Source organism: Rhinolophus hipposideros (assembly GCF_964194185.1).
Source record: "Rhinolophus hipposideros genome assembly, chromosome: 25".
NCBI lineage: Eukaryota > Metazoa > Chordata > Mammalia > Chiroptera > Rhinolophidae > Rhinolophus > Rhinolophus hipposideros.
This window is the reverse complement of record NC_138071.1, coordinates 8,830,181-8,843,769: the sequence shown is the minus strand read 5'-3', so window position 1 is coordinate 8,843,769 and position 13,589 is coordinate 8,830,181. Positions and strand designations below refer to the sequence as shown.

General features: G+C 38.0%; 1 protein-coding gene across 8 annotated transcripts in view; it reads left to right on the top strand.

Moving 5' to 3' along the window:
• Positions 1-13,589, top strand: part of CADPS2 (calcium dependent secretion activator 2) — a 491,293-nt gene that overhangs the window by 394,526 nt on the left and 83,178 nt on the right. The window lies entirely within an intron of this gene.

Below are 13,589 nucleotides of genomic sequence, written 5' to 3'. Positions count from 1 at the left end.
TATATTAAATTTCAATGCCCTAACACTGCTTTTAGTCTTGAAGAAGCATATGAAATGAGCAAGAATGAAAAAGACCTGATACATAAGAATTTATATAGTATTTATATTCCATGAAGCCTAGTGCTCCAAAATATAAGAAACCAAATGAAGTACATTTGAAGAAATTTTTGGAAAAGTGTATTCATGAAACCTTACTATAGGTAACTAAGATTTATTGTATCTGGTTATAAATATGATCATTCAAAACATCTGCTTTTAGCTCACACTGTGGAATCTAGTTCTTACCTTGCATCTGTCATGTGTGAAGTTGTTATGGATATTTTATTTTAAACTGAAGAAACAGCTGCTTCAATAATTTGAAATGAATTCCCAGGAGGATCTTTTCTAGTCTAGTACTACTGCTGTGTTACAATGAAAATGATTATATGATAAAACAGATGTACATGTTGTCTTTGTCTGTTATTAAAAGGCATTATCATCAGAGTATTAGACCTTTTTGAATTAAAAAATAAATTCCGATTGGATATCTAAGTGCAGTATATGTCACCTAAACAGGTGAACTATTCCCATCCATTTCACAAAAATCGCATTTAGTTTTCCTGCACTAATAAAAATAATGACTCTCTTGTATTTTAAATGTAATTAATGTTATGTACGCCACACGATCACTAAATGCTAGTTAAAATATAATATACCCAAACACAATTAAAATGGAAAAGTTACTTATTTTCTGTTCCACAAAAATATAGTTGACTTTATTGAACAGAAATAATCAACTCCTAAATATCACTCTGTGCTGAAATATAGAATAGTTATAACAACCTCTTTTTAAAGTGCTTTGTAACACTGTGACATTTTTCCATTCCGCGATGCTTCCAAATTCTTGGAATCCCTCAGGGAAGAGAGGTATGTAAAATTGTTTCCACTATTTTTCTGCCATGGAATGACTTTTCATGAAGATAAGAGTCCTCTTTGATTATAGTTCGTGTTAAAACCAACCAGATTCCTCTCCTTTAAATGAAAGACTATTTGAGTAAGAGAATCTTCATTGTAGTGTTTCTGTGAATATGTTTTATAAGCTATTGCATGCATAGTTACTGCTGGCCATCTAAGTGAAAGCCCGCTGAGAGGGTTTTAATGTTTTGATTTTATTTTTTCCTTGCTTGTTTGTTTACCTTTTTCTTTCTTTAGAAGATCCAACTTGTGCTCTGAACAGTGTTGGGAATGAATTGGTCTGATTCCAAAGTCATTTGCAGAGTGAATTGGTGAACTGCACTCTACCCTGATCTGTGTTTTGCTGGATGTTGGAGCTGAGGTTCTTTACTCCGTGAAAGATCACCCAGTTAAGCCCCCCTTGGGGGAGGTTAATGTTTCTGCCTCGCAGAGACCTTCAAGTGGCTCACGTGTCAACTTCTTTTATTTTCATTCTGCTTCTCTCCACAGTGGCAGTTTACTTGACAGGGCTAAGAGGTTGTTTCTGTCCGTCAGCAATTTCTCAGTGAAGCAGGTTTCCCATCCTTCAGATCTTTGGCAGTAACTTACTTTCAAAGCAGTCCTCCCTTCTCTCCGAAGGCCTCTCTCTCGACCTCTCCTCTCAGGCTTTTCTTCCGAATATCTCTTTACAAAGATAGCTCAAGCTATTTTCCAGAAAATCTTCAAAGCTGTGTCTGCATTCTAGTGACTAGTCTGTGTCTGACCAGAAATGTAGGCAAACGGATCCAACAACAGTGCATCCAAAGGCCACGCACTTACTCTGCCAACACCATGAAATCCCAAATGCCATGGGAAAGCCCTCGGCCCCCCAGGACCCCAGCCCCCAACCCCCCCACACACACACCATTACACTGGTAAGAAAGCTGAGTCCCAGGAAGGTTGAGCGAGTTTGCCAGAGGTGCACAGCTGGTTAGTGCCTGGGTGCAGACTCAGGCCAGACTCCAGACCTGAGCTTTTTCCAGTGAAGCACGTTGTTGTTTCTCAGTTGAAGCAGGGTGACCAGATCAGCTGTCCTGTGCTAGCTCTGCTCTCAGGGCGACCACTGGGTGTTGTAAATGCGGATGTGTATGGTGCAAGCCTGGAGAAGGCCCTCTCCACTCTGTCCTTCACTTCCTTTCTTGCTCTCCCGCACGTCCTGAGACTGCCTGGGAGGATGGAGTGTGAGCGTATCAGTCAGGGGCCAACGGAGGAAATGTGAGCAAGATGAGCAAAGCACAGGTTGTTTCTTTCTTGTTCATCATCCCAGCAGAATCCTGATGGGAGGTCCCTAAAGTGTTGTGAATATAATATTGTCCACCACACTCGTGACACTGTAGGCAGGAAGGGTGTTTGGCGGTAACTTGGTATTGACAACTAGAGAGCTGACCCTTCCGTGCAAGTGGTTAATTCGTCCTGCACTTCAGCTAGCTGTGTCTGAGGTGGCTCCAGCCACAGAGCCAGGACAGAGGCAGGAGATCATGGTGGACACACACATCTGTGCATATGCTCACCACCCAAGAACATCAGTATCTAAAGCAGATTATGCTTCTGGGTGGGTTCTAACGCAAAGACAAAGGGCATTTGGTTTTTTTCCCATTCCTTGTTGCTTCTTTGTGTCCTTATTCCTCTCTACTAGCAGGCATATCTATGGAGTATCTTCGTGTGGTTATACAAAAAGGCGTTCAGTTCATGGAGCGATATCTGGTGACTGCCTGCTACTACCGTCTTTCCCCGAAAATAAGACCTAGCCAGACCATCAGCTCTGCTGCATCATTTGGAGCAAAAATTAATACCCGGTCTTATATAAGACCCAGTATTATATTATATTATATTATATTATATTATATTATATTATATTATATTATATTATATTATATTTATTATATTATATTATACCCGGTCTTATATTAAAATAAAACCGGGTCTTATATTAATTTTTGCTCCACCAGACGCATTAGAGCTCATGGTCTGGCTAGGTCTTATTTTTGGGGAAATACAGTAACTACAGTCAGCTCAGCAGTTGACTTAATCGTAATTACATAGTGTTTATATTTGGATAGCCGGTGAGATAAACCAACCTTTTTTTAGGGGGTTACTGCTAGGGTTAGATTAGCCTCTGGTCCAACAAACGTCCCTCATTATGGAAAGTAACCAGCAAGTGACCTTCAAATGGCTGTAACAGAGGCGGATTCCTTTTGCAGCAGTGACTATCACACGAAATTACATGGGCATAAATACCCCCTCCCACACATGTTTGTTAATCATTGACTAATTGGTAAATATGTAATAATGAGTAGTATATTACCCTGATATATGATTTGAAGTATTTTCAGTTTAGCATCTCATTTTGTCATTTCAATATTTATATTCAGGTATGAGTCTGAATAAGGAGAGATTTTTGTGAATCAAAACAGTTGTAAAAAATTATGTTTGGTTTGACAGTAGACTTGGTGTCACCCTGAAGGTTCTTGTCCATTCTACCGGCTCCCCAAAGGAGCTTAAATATTTCTAGAATACGCCCCCTCCACATCATGCTGCTTTGTGTGTGGGGGTGGGGTCAGGGGGATAACCTAGACACTAGACTATCTCTAGAGCTTTCAGGATCATCTACAAAATACAGGATTGCAAACTGATCTTTCTGTGGGAAAAAAATAGGCACATGATACATTCCAAAATCAGATTCACTAATTTTGCTCATTTATGTAGCCACCTCTTTTTGTTGTTTTAAATTATAAAGTTTAATTGTATTTTGAGGGTAAAAATAACCAAAAGCCTCAGACCTCAAAGAAATTAGAAAAGACATAAATAAATCATACCACAATGGATGCTCTGACAAGAAAAAAATCAGAGGACATTAACTGGTCTGATCTGAAAAATATAGATAGACAGACAGACAGACAGACAGACAGATAGATAGATAGATAGATGATAGGTAGGCAGACGTATATAGTTAATTAAGAAGAGACTATGTGTGTAAGAACTTGGTCTCTACTCTCCAGTTGACCTGGATTTAAATCACTGCTGTTACCTAGCAACTATGTGACTTTTGTCAAGTTATTTAATGTCTCTGAGTTGGATAACATAAATCATACCATCTATCTGAAATGGTTGTTTGGAAGATTAAGTAAAATAACCTATTAAAAGCTTTTAGAATAGTAGTTGGCCCATAGAAACTATTCAATTCATGGTTGTATATTATTATTTTTAAAATATCTAAACTCACATTATAAGATCTGTATGCAATTCAACTTGTTTTTGTACTTACTGATAATGTGCAGGTTTTTTGTTTGGGGTTTTTCCCTTTAAATTTCATACAGCAAGGGATTTTCATAGTCATTGAATTTTCACAACAGTCCCAGGAGAGCTTAGGGAAAGTGTTGTTATTGCCGATTTGCAGATGAGGAAACAGAAATTCCCCCGAGAGACTGATCTGCCCCAGTCACTCAGGTCTCACCACTAAGTCTAAAGGCTCAGTACTCTTCTTCCAGGTTCAGGGTTCATTGTTACCTGTCTCTGTTTTCAACTACATTCAGTAAACATGGCTTTCAAAATATTGTCAGCCTGTCTCACATATTGTTTTCACTGCACAATATTTATTTATTGTTCGAACTTTGATGCAGTATGGGTAAAGGATTACAATCAAGTTTTGCTTGGTATTTCCCTCTTAATCAAATTAACCACTGCTTTCCGCCTCTGCCATCTCATTTACACTATGCGTGGCTTAGCATTAAAGCCAACATAACTTTCACGCAGAGAATCAGGACTTTCGATTGATGCCCTACAGATGAAAGCATTTCTTAGAGGGGTTTTCTCCTCTTTGGTGGCTACCTTGCTGCTATGGGGCCTCAGACATGTCCCATGAAGGTAGACTCTAGGGAGGAAATGAGGCAGCCGCTCTTCTCACTGCTAACCCATGGGGGGATGACTGCCACTCAGTGTGGCGCCAAAAAAAGAGGGGACAGTGTAGAATTGACCCTGTGTTTTCAAGGTAACAGCCTGCAACTCTTGAGTTTTATTTCCAAAGACAGTGATTGCTGAAAGCGTTCTCTAGTCATCATAAGAACAATAAGCTTTCGTCACAGATTCCATTACATTCATCAGGAATAACAGGAATAACGAATACAATTTGAGGTTTTAATATATACTTCTGTAAAACATAATGAAAATCTTGCTACCCTGAAGCTACTCTTTTAAGGAAAGTTATGTTCCATTTGGTTTCATTTCCCACCATGGCTCTCTCGTCCAAGTTCACTTTCAAAAGCGCTTTGGAAATTTTCCTGAGCCTTGAGACAATCCTGATTTATATGACTGCTATTTTCTTAGTTTGAACCTTTTGCAAAGGTACTGATTGTGAACTGGAAGTGAGACTTTGAAAATGTCTCTCTTTGCAAATCCTGACTTAACATGACTGTTATTTTCTTAGTTTGAACCTTTTGCAAAGGTACTGATTGTGAACTGGAAGTGAGACTTTGAAAATGTCTCTCTTGCAGAACTGCATTTTTACTAGTTTCTCTCCTACTCTACTGAGAGTGAAGAATCTCAGATTGTTTCTGTGTGTCAGTTCTAAAAGATAGGACAAGATAGCTGTAAAAAAATTATTTGTACTGTTTTTACTTTTATGTAATGTGTCCTTTACCCATTCTAATAGATGTTTAAATAAAAAGTATATTTTCTTTTTCTTTTTAAGATTTTATTGGGGAGGGAACAGGACTTTATTAACGTGTACTTCCAGGACTTTTTCCAAGTCAATTGTTCTCCTTTCAATCATAGTTGTGGAGGGCGTAGCTCAGCTCCAGGTCCAGTCGCCATTGTTAGTTGCAGGGGGCGCAGCCCACCATCCCTTGCGGGAGTCAAACCGGCAAGCTTTTGGTTGAGAGCCCACTGGCCCATGTGGGAATAGAACTGCCAGCCTTTGGCATTAGGAGTTTGGAGCTCCAACCGCGTGAGCCACCAGGCCGGCCCTGATAATATTTTCAAAGAGCAATAGCTCAATTTACATAGAGCATACCATTTCCAACACGAAGTTATAAACAGAGTCAGATGTTAAAATATCCCTAACTATAAAGTCTATATTTATACTGCACACTTTTCACTTTTGGTGCTGTTGTAAATGAGATTGGCCATTTGTAAGTCTTCTTTGGAAAAATGTCCATTCAGGTTCTTTGCCCATCTTTTAATCAGGTTGATTTTTGTTTTTGTTTGTTTGTTTGTTTGCCTCTTTATTTTGTCGATGGTTTCTTTTGCTGTGCAGAAGCTTTTAAGTTTCATATAATCTCATTTGTTTATTTTAGCTTTTACTTCCATTGCCTTTGGAGTCAAATTCATAAAATGCTCTTTGAACCCAGGTCCATAAGTTTAGTATCTAAGTTTTCTTCTATGTAGTTTATTGTGTCAGGTCTTATGCTTAAGTCTTTGATCCATTTTGAATTAATTTGCGGTAATATGGCCATTTTAACTATGTTGATTCTTGCAATCCATGAGCACGGAATGTCTTTCCATTTCTTTGTGTCTTCAATTTCTTTCAAAAATGTCATAGTTTTCAACATATAGGTTCTTCACATCCTTGGTTAAGTTTATTCCTAGGTATTTTATTCTTTTTGCTGCAATTGCAAAGGGAATTGTTTTTTGTATTTCTTTTTCTGAGATTTCATTGTTAGTGTGTAGGAATGCAGTGGACTTTTGTAGGTTGATTTTGTAGCCAGCAACTTTACTATATTCGTTGATTGTTTCTAACAGCTTTTTGGAGGAGTCTTTAGGGTTTTCTATGCATAGCATCATGTCATCTGCAAAGAGTGATACTTTAACTTCTTCATTCCCAATTTGGATGCCTTTTATTTCTTTCTCTTGCCTGATTGCTCTGGTAAGGACTTCCAACACTATGTTGAAAAGCAGAGGTGATAGGGGACAGCCTTGTCATGTTCCTGAACATAGAGCAAAGGGCTTCAGTTTTTCACCATTAATTATGAGATTACCTGAGGGCTTGTCATATATGGCCATTATTATGTTAAGGTATTTTCCTTCTATACCTATTTTATTAAGTGTTTTAATCATAAATGGATGTTGTATCTTGTCAAATGCTTTTCCTGCATCAATTGATATAATCATATGATTTTTGTCCTTTATTTTGTTTATGTGATGTATCACATTGATGGATTTGCGGATGTTGAACCATTTTTGTGCCCCGGGGAAGAACCCCACTTGGTCGTGATGGATAATCTGTTTAATGCATTGTTGTACTCGATTTGCTAGAATTTTGTTTAGGATTTTTGCATCAGTATTCATCAGAGATATTGGTCTGTAGTTTTCTTGTTTGTGTGTTGTCCTTACCAGCGTTTGGTATCAGGGTAATGCTGGTCTCATAAAATGAGTTAGGGAATACTGTCTCTTCTTCAATTTTTTGGAAGAGATTGAGCAGGATTGGTATTAGATCCTGTTTGAAGGTTTGGTAGAATTCACTAGGGAAGCCATCTGGTCCCGGACTTTTGTTTTTGGGAAGGTTTTGGATGACCGATTCAATTTCGTTACTGGTGATTGGTCTGTTTAGATTTTCCTGTTCTTCATGGTTCAGCCTTGGAAGGCTATATGTTTCTAAGAACTTGTCCATTTCTTCTTCGTTATTGAATTTGGTGGCATATAGTCCTTCAGAGTATTCTTGCATGATCCTTTGTATTTCTGTGGTGTCCGTGATAACTTCCCCTTTTTCATTTCTGATTTTGTTAATTAGTGTCTTCTCTCTTTTTATCTTAGTGACTCTAGCCAAGGGTTTGCCAATTTTGTTAATCTTTTCAAAGAACCAGCTCTTTGTCACATTAATTTTTTCTATTGTCTTTTTGTTCTCTATTTCATTTAGTTCTGTTCTGATTTTTGTTATTTCCTTTCTTTTGCTGACCTTGGGTTTCACTTGTTCTTCTTTTTCTAGTTCTTTAAGGTGTACCATGAGGTTATTTATTTGGGATTTTTCTTGTTTCTTGAGATAGGCCTGTAATGATGTAAATTTCCCTCTTAAAACTGCTTTCGCTGCATCCCAAAAATTTTGGTAGGATATTTTCATTGTCATTTGTTTCTATGTATGTTTTGATCTCTTCTCTAATTTCTTCTTTGACCCAGTAGTTCTTTAAAAGTATGTTGTTTAATCTCAATGTATTTGTGTTTTTTCCTGCTTTCTTTTTGCAGTTGATATCCAATTTCAAAGCCTTGTGATCAGAGAATATGCTTGGTATGATTTCAATCTTCTTAAATTTGCTGGGGCTGATTTTATGTCCCAATATATGGTCTATCCTTGAGAAGGTTCTATGTACACTCGAAAAGAATGTATAGTCTTATGTTTTAGGATGAAGTGCTCTATATATGTCAGTTATGCCCATTTCATCTAATGTGTCATTTACGGCTGCTATTTTGGTTATTTATTTTCTGTTTGGATGATCTATCCATAGCTGTCAATGATGTATTTAAGTCCCCTAATATAATTGTGTTTTGTTCAATTTCTCCCTTTAGTTCTGTTAGTAGTTACCTGGTATATTTCAGTGCTCCCTGATTGGGGGCATAAATATTGATGACTGTTATGTCTTCTTGTTGTATAGTCCCCTTTACCATTATGAAATGTCCATCTTTGTCTCTTGTTATCTTTTTCACCCTGAAGTCTGTTTCATCTGATATCATTATGACTACACCTGATTTTCTCTGGGTACCATTTGCTTGGAGTGTGACCCTTTCACTTTGAGTCTATGCTTGTCCTTGTAGCTGAGATGTGTCTCTTGGAGACAGCATATGGTTGGGTTTAGTTTTCTGATCCAATCTGCTACTCTGTGCCTTTTTACTGGTGAGTTAAGTCCATTTACATTTAGGAAGATTATTGATACGTGAGGATTTCCTGTCATTCTATCTTTAGTTTTCTGGTAAGGCTGTGTCTCCATTGTTTCTTTGCCTTTGTATTGTTGTCTGTTATTTCTATGTGGTGGTATTCTATGATGTTTCCCTCTGTTTCTTCTTTTATTACAGTACATATTTCAGTTCTGGATTTTTTTTTTTTGAGTGGTTACCCTTAAGTTTATGTAAAAGAAAGTTTGATATTTAGAGTATTCCATTTTCTTCAGCACGCTTACTTTCTCCATTCCCATATTCCGGTTCAGGCCTTTACTCTCCCCCTTTTTATGTTGCCACAAATTGTCCCTGTTGATGGTGGTCGAATAGCCTTCTTTAGAATTGCTTGTAGTGCCGGTCGTGTATTGGAAAATTCCCTCACCTTCTGTATGTCTGTTAAGGTCTTTATTCCTCCTTCATATCTAAAGGATATCATTGCTGGATATATTATTCTTGGCTCATAATTTCTCTCTTTCAATAATTTGAATATTTGGTTCCACTCCCTCCTGGCTTGTAGAGTTTCTGCTGAAAAATCTGATGATAATCTAATGGGCTTTCCTTTGTAGGTTACAGTCTTCTTTTTTTTGGTTGCCTTGAGGATTCTTTTTTTGTCATTGATTTTAGACAGCTTCAATACAATGTGCCTTGGAGAAGACCTGTTGGGATTGAGGTAATTAGGTGTTCTATTTGCTTCTTGGATTCAGGGATCCAGTTCTGTCCACAAGTTTGGGAAGTTCTCATCAACAATTTGTTTGAATATATTCTCTGTTCCCTTCTCTCTTTCTTCTCCTTCTGGTATGCCCATTATTCTGATATTGCTCTTTCTGATGGAGTCAGAAAGTTCTTGTATTTCTGTTAAGTCTCAAGTCTGTTTCTTCTTCCATCTATGTCATTTCCAGATTTCTATCTTCGATGTCACTGATTCTTTCCTCCATCTGGTCAACTCTACTACCTAAACTGGTTATTTCATTCTTAATTTCTTCTATTGAGTTCTTAATCTCCAGAAATTCTATTTGGTTCTTTTTTAAAATGTCAATATCTTTCGTAAAATGCTCATGTTGTTCTTTGATTGCGTTCCTGAGTTCATTAAATTGCCTTTCTGTGTTTTCTTGCATCTCGTTGAGTTTTTTCAGAACTGCAATCTTGAATTCTCTGTCATTTAAGTCACATATTTCCATACCTTTAAGTTCCTTTTCTGGAGACTTTTTCTTTCTGAGCTGTCTTGTTGCCTTGGTTATTCATGGCAATTCCTGATTTATTATTTTTCTTCCTAGACATCTACAGGAGTGGCGTCTGCATCAGGTTGATAGGAAGAGGTCTTTCTTTTGTTTTCCAGTACTTGTTAGAATGTTTTATTTTCTTTTCGCCTGCAGCCATTTTTTTCCTCTCTCACAGAGTAGTGCTATGTTTTCTCTGCACTATTCCATCTTCTCACACAATGAGGGGATTCCCTGTGAAATGGGCTTCTCCTCTGTTAACAGTTCACCTGGGTCATAGGGCGCCACATCCCTGTGGAGATGCAGAGAGTTTTTGAAGTTCCAAAGCTCTTTCTGCACCAGATTCAGAGCCAGTATGTTTCAGCAGTTCTGTTTACTCCTGCAGGGATCCGCCCAGATAGGTGGGACCACGGGCGGGTTGGGTTGTGAGAGGTGGCCCAGAGCAATGGCAGTGACCACCACCACAGCCGGTCCGCTTCCACAGCTCCCTCTCCTTTGCCAGAACTAGTTGGGCTGCAAATCTGTGTCTGCAAGCCACAGTTCTCAGAACAGCAAATATTCTGTTCTTTTGATCTGCCCCTGCTACTGTTCCGCTTCTAGCACCAGGCAGGGCGAGCTCTGGGAGGGTAGGGAGGGGGCGGCTAGTCTCAGTGCCTAAGGTTTTCGTTCTCTGCTTGGCAGTGAGGACTTAAACCATCGTTTTCAGCCTTCTTCCCTCAGTCTTTTCTTCGAGGTCTCTGCCGTGAGAATTGGGTTCAGCCGTGTTATATGTTGCCCACTCAGCCCTGTGGGCCATAAGCGGAGCCCTAGCAGTCGGAGTTCTTCCCTCTCCAGCAGCTGCTTTAGTTCCGGGATGCAGCAAGCTTGGAGCACTGAGCTAGGTCTGCGTCCTGCACCTGCGCGGCTCCATTTTTGCACTTCTCCCTTCCCTCCTCCCCCGCTCGCGCAATTCTCCAACCTTTAGGTGAATTCAGTAGTGGGCCTCTTCATCTTGCCTGTCTGCTGTGCAGGGAGTCCTTTGTGGAGTTATTGTTGTTCGGTTAGTTATAAATTACAGAGGATCACCTCACGCCGCCATTTTGATCCATCTTCTGTTGTTTTTCTATTCATTATTTCATTTATTTATATAACATTAGGATGTTTATTCAGATAATTCTTGTTTTTACTGTTGGTATTTGCTATAAACTCTTAATACTGCTTTTATTGCATTCCATAACTTTTGGTATGTTGTATTTTAATTTTTGTTTGTCTCAAGATATTTTCTATTTCCTTTATGATTTCTTCATTGACACAATGGTTGTTCAAGAGTGTCTTGTTTAATCTCCATGTGTTTGTGAATTTTTCTCTTTTGTTATTTCTAATTTCATCCCATTATTGTTGGAAAAGACAGTTTGGATGATGTCAATCTTTGTAAATTTCTTAAGACTTTTTTTTTGTGACAAAGCATGTAATCTATCCTGGAGAATGTTCTGTGTGTGCTTGAGAATGTGTGTTCTTCTGATTTTGAGTAGAATGTTCGGTATATGTCTGTTAGGTCTATTTGACCGATAGTGTTGTTAAAGTCTGCTGTTCCATTATTAATTTTTTGCCTGCATGATCTGTTCATTATTGAAAGAGTGATATTGAAGTTTCTGATTGTAATTGTATTTCTGTCTATTTCTCCTGTTAGATCTGACAATGTTTGCTTTATGTATTTAGGTGCTCTGACGTTGGGTGCATATACATTTTTAATTGTTCTATCTTCTTGGTGAATTGACTGTTTTATCATTATGTAATGAACATTTTTGTCTCATTGTGGCAGTTTTTGACTATTTTGTTTGATGTAAGTATAGTCATCCCTGTTCTCATTTGGTTGCCATTTGCATGGAATATCTTTTTCCATCTCTCCACTTTCAACCTATGTTTGGCCTAAATCTAACATGAGTCTCTTATAAGCAGCATATAGCTGGATCTTGTTCTTTTATCTACTCAGTCAGTCTGTGTCTTTTGATTGGGGAGTTTACTCTATTTCCATGTAGAGTAATTATTGATAGGTAAGGACTTATCTCTCAACTGGACTCCAGAGCTTGTAACAGTCTTATTTTAAACTGAAAACAGTTTAAATTCAATCACACACAAAAACCCTTCACTTTTATTTCACACACATGCACACACACACACACACACACACACACATTATGTTATTGATATGAGAATTTATTTCTTTTATACTGTGTATCCATTAACCAGGTTTTGTGGTAGTAGTTATTAGTACTTTTCTTTTTTTGGATTTTATACTAGAGTTAAAAATGATGTGTGCACCACCATTCCAATATACATTGCTATTTGTTTGTTTATATGTTTACCTTAACCAGTGAGATTTATACTTTTAATATGCATTTCTGTGGCTGTGTGTCCATCAACATCCTTTTGTTTCAACTTGAAGAATTCGCTTTAGCGTTTTTTGTAAGGGAGTTATAATAGTGACAGAGTTGCTCAGTTTTTCCTCGTCTGGGAAAGACTATCTCTCCTTCATTTTTAAAGGACAATTTTGCTGACAGTTTTGTTTCATTTTTAAAGGATAGTAGTCTTGGTTGGCAGTTTTTTCTTTAGCATTTTGTATATATCATACCACTTCTGTCCAAACCTCCAAGGTTTCTGCCGAGAAATCTGTTCATAGCCTGATGGAGTGGCGGAGAACAAGGGGATCCCCTTGTATATGATGAGTCACTTGTCTCTTGATGTTTTCAAAATCCTCTCTTTGTCTTTTTTTCTCAGAGATGTCCCATAAGTCCCACAGGCTTTATTCATCCTTTTTCATTTTTTTTCTCTTTGTTGTTCTAACTTGATAACTTCAAATTACTTGTTTTAAAGTTCATTGATTCTTTATGCTGCTTGCTTAAGCCTGCTGTTGAAGCTCTCAGTTGAGTATTTCAGTCAATGTATTCTTCAGCTCGGGAACATTTGCTTGGTTCTTTTTTATAGTTTCTGTCCCTTTGTTGAGCATCTCATTTTTTTCTGATTTCATTTGTTTGTCTATCACTGAGCTTAAGATGATTGTTTTCAACTCTTTGAAGTAGTGCATAGATCTCCATTTCTTTGTGGTTGCTTACTGGAACTGTATTTTGTTCCTTTGTTCATGTTGTGTTTCTTTGATTCTTCGTGATCCTTACAGCGTTGCACTGGTGTCTGTACATTGGAAAAAACAGTCATCTCTTCCAGTCTTTACAGCCTTGCTTCTGGGAAAACCCTTCACCAGTCAGCCCAGAGTTTCAGGGAGGGGGCAGCTAGCTGGTGGGGACCACAAGTCGATGGGTCTTCTGCCAGGTTTTATGGACAGGCAGGCCTGGTGCCATGGTCCATACGAGGCTACATTATTTTCATTACTTTCTTAAAAGTAAATATTCTTATCACCCTTCTAAACAGAGTCTTTTTGTTGTTGTTTTTAAGTGATTATTGCTATTCCCTATAAAAGGCATTAGAAAATGCCTACTTGAGTATAAAGTCTAATTTAAGAGGCAGGCATTAAAATATCCACATATGTAGTCAGATATGACATGC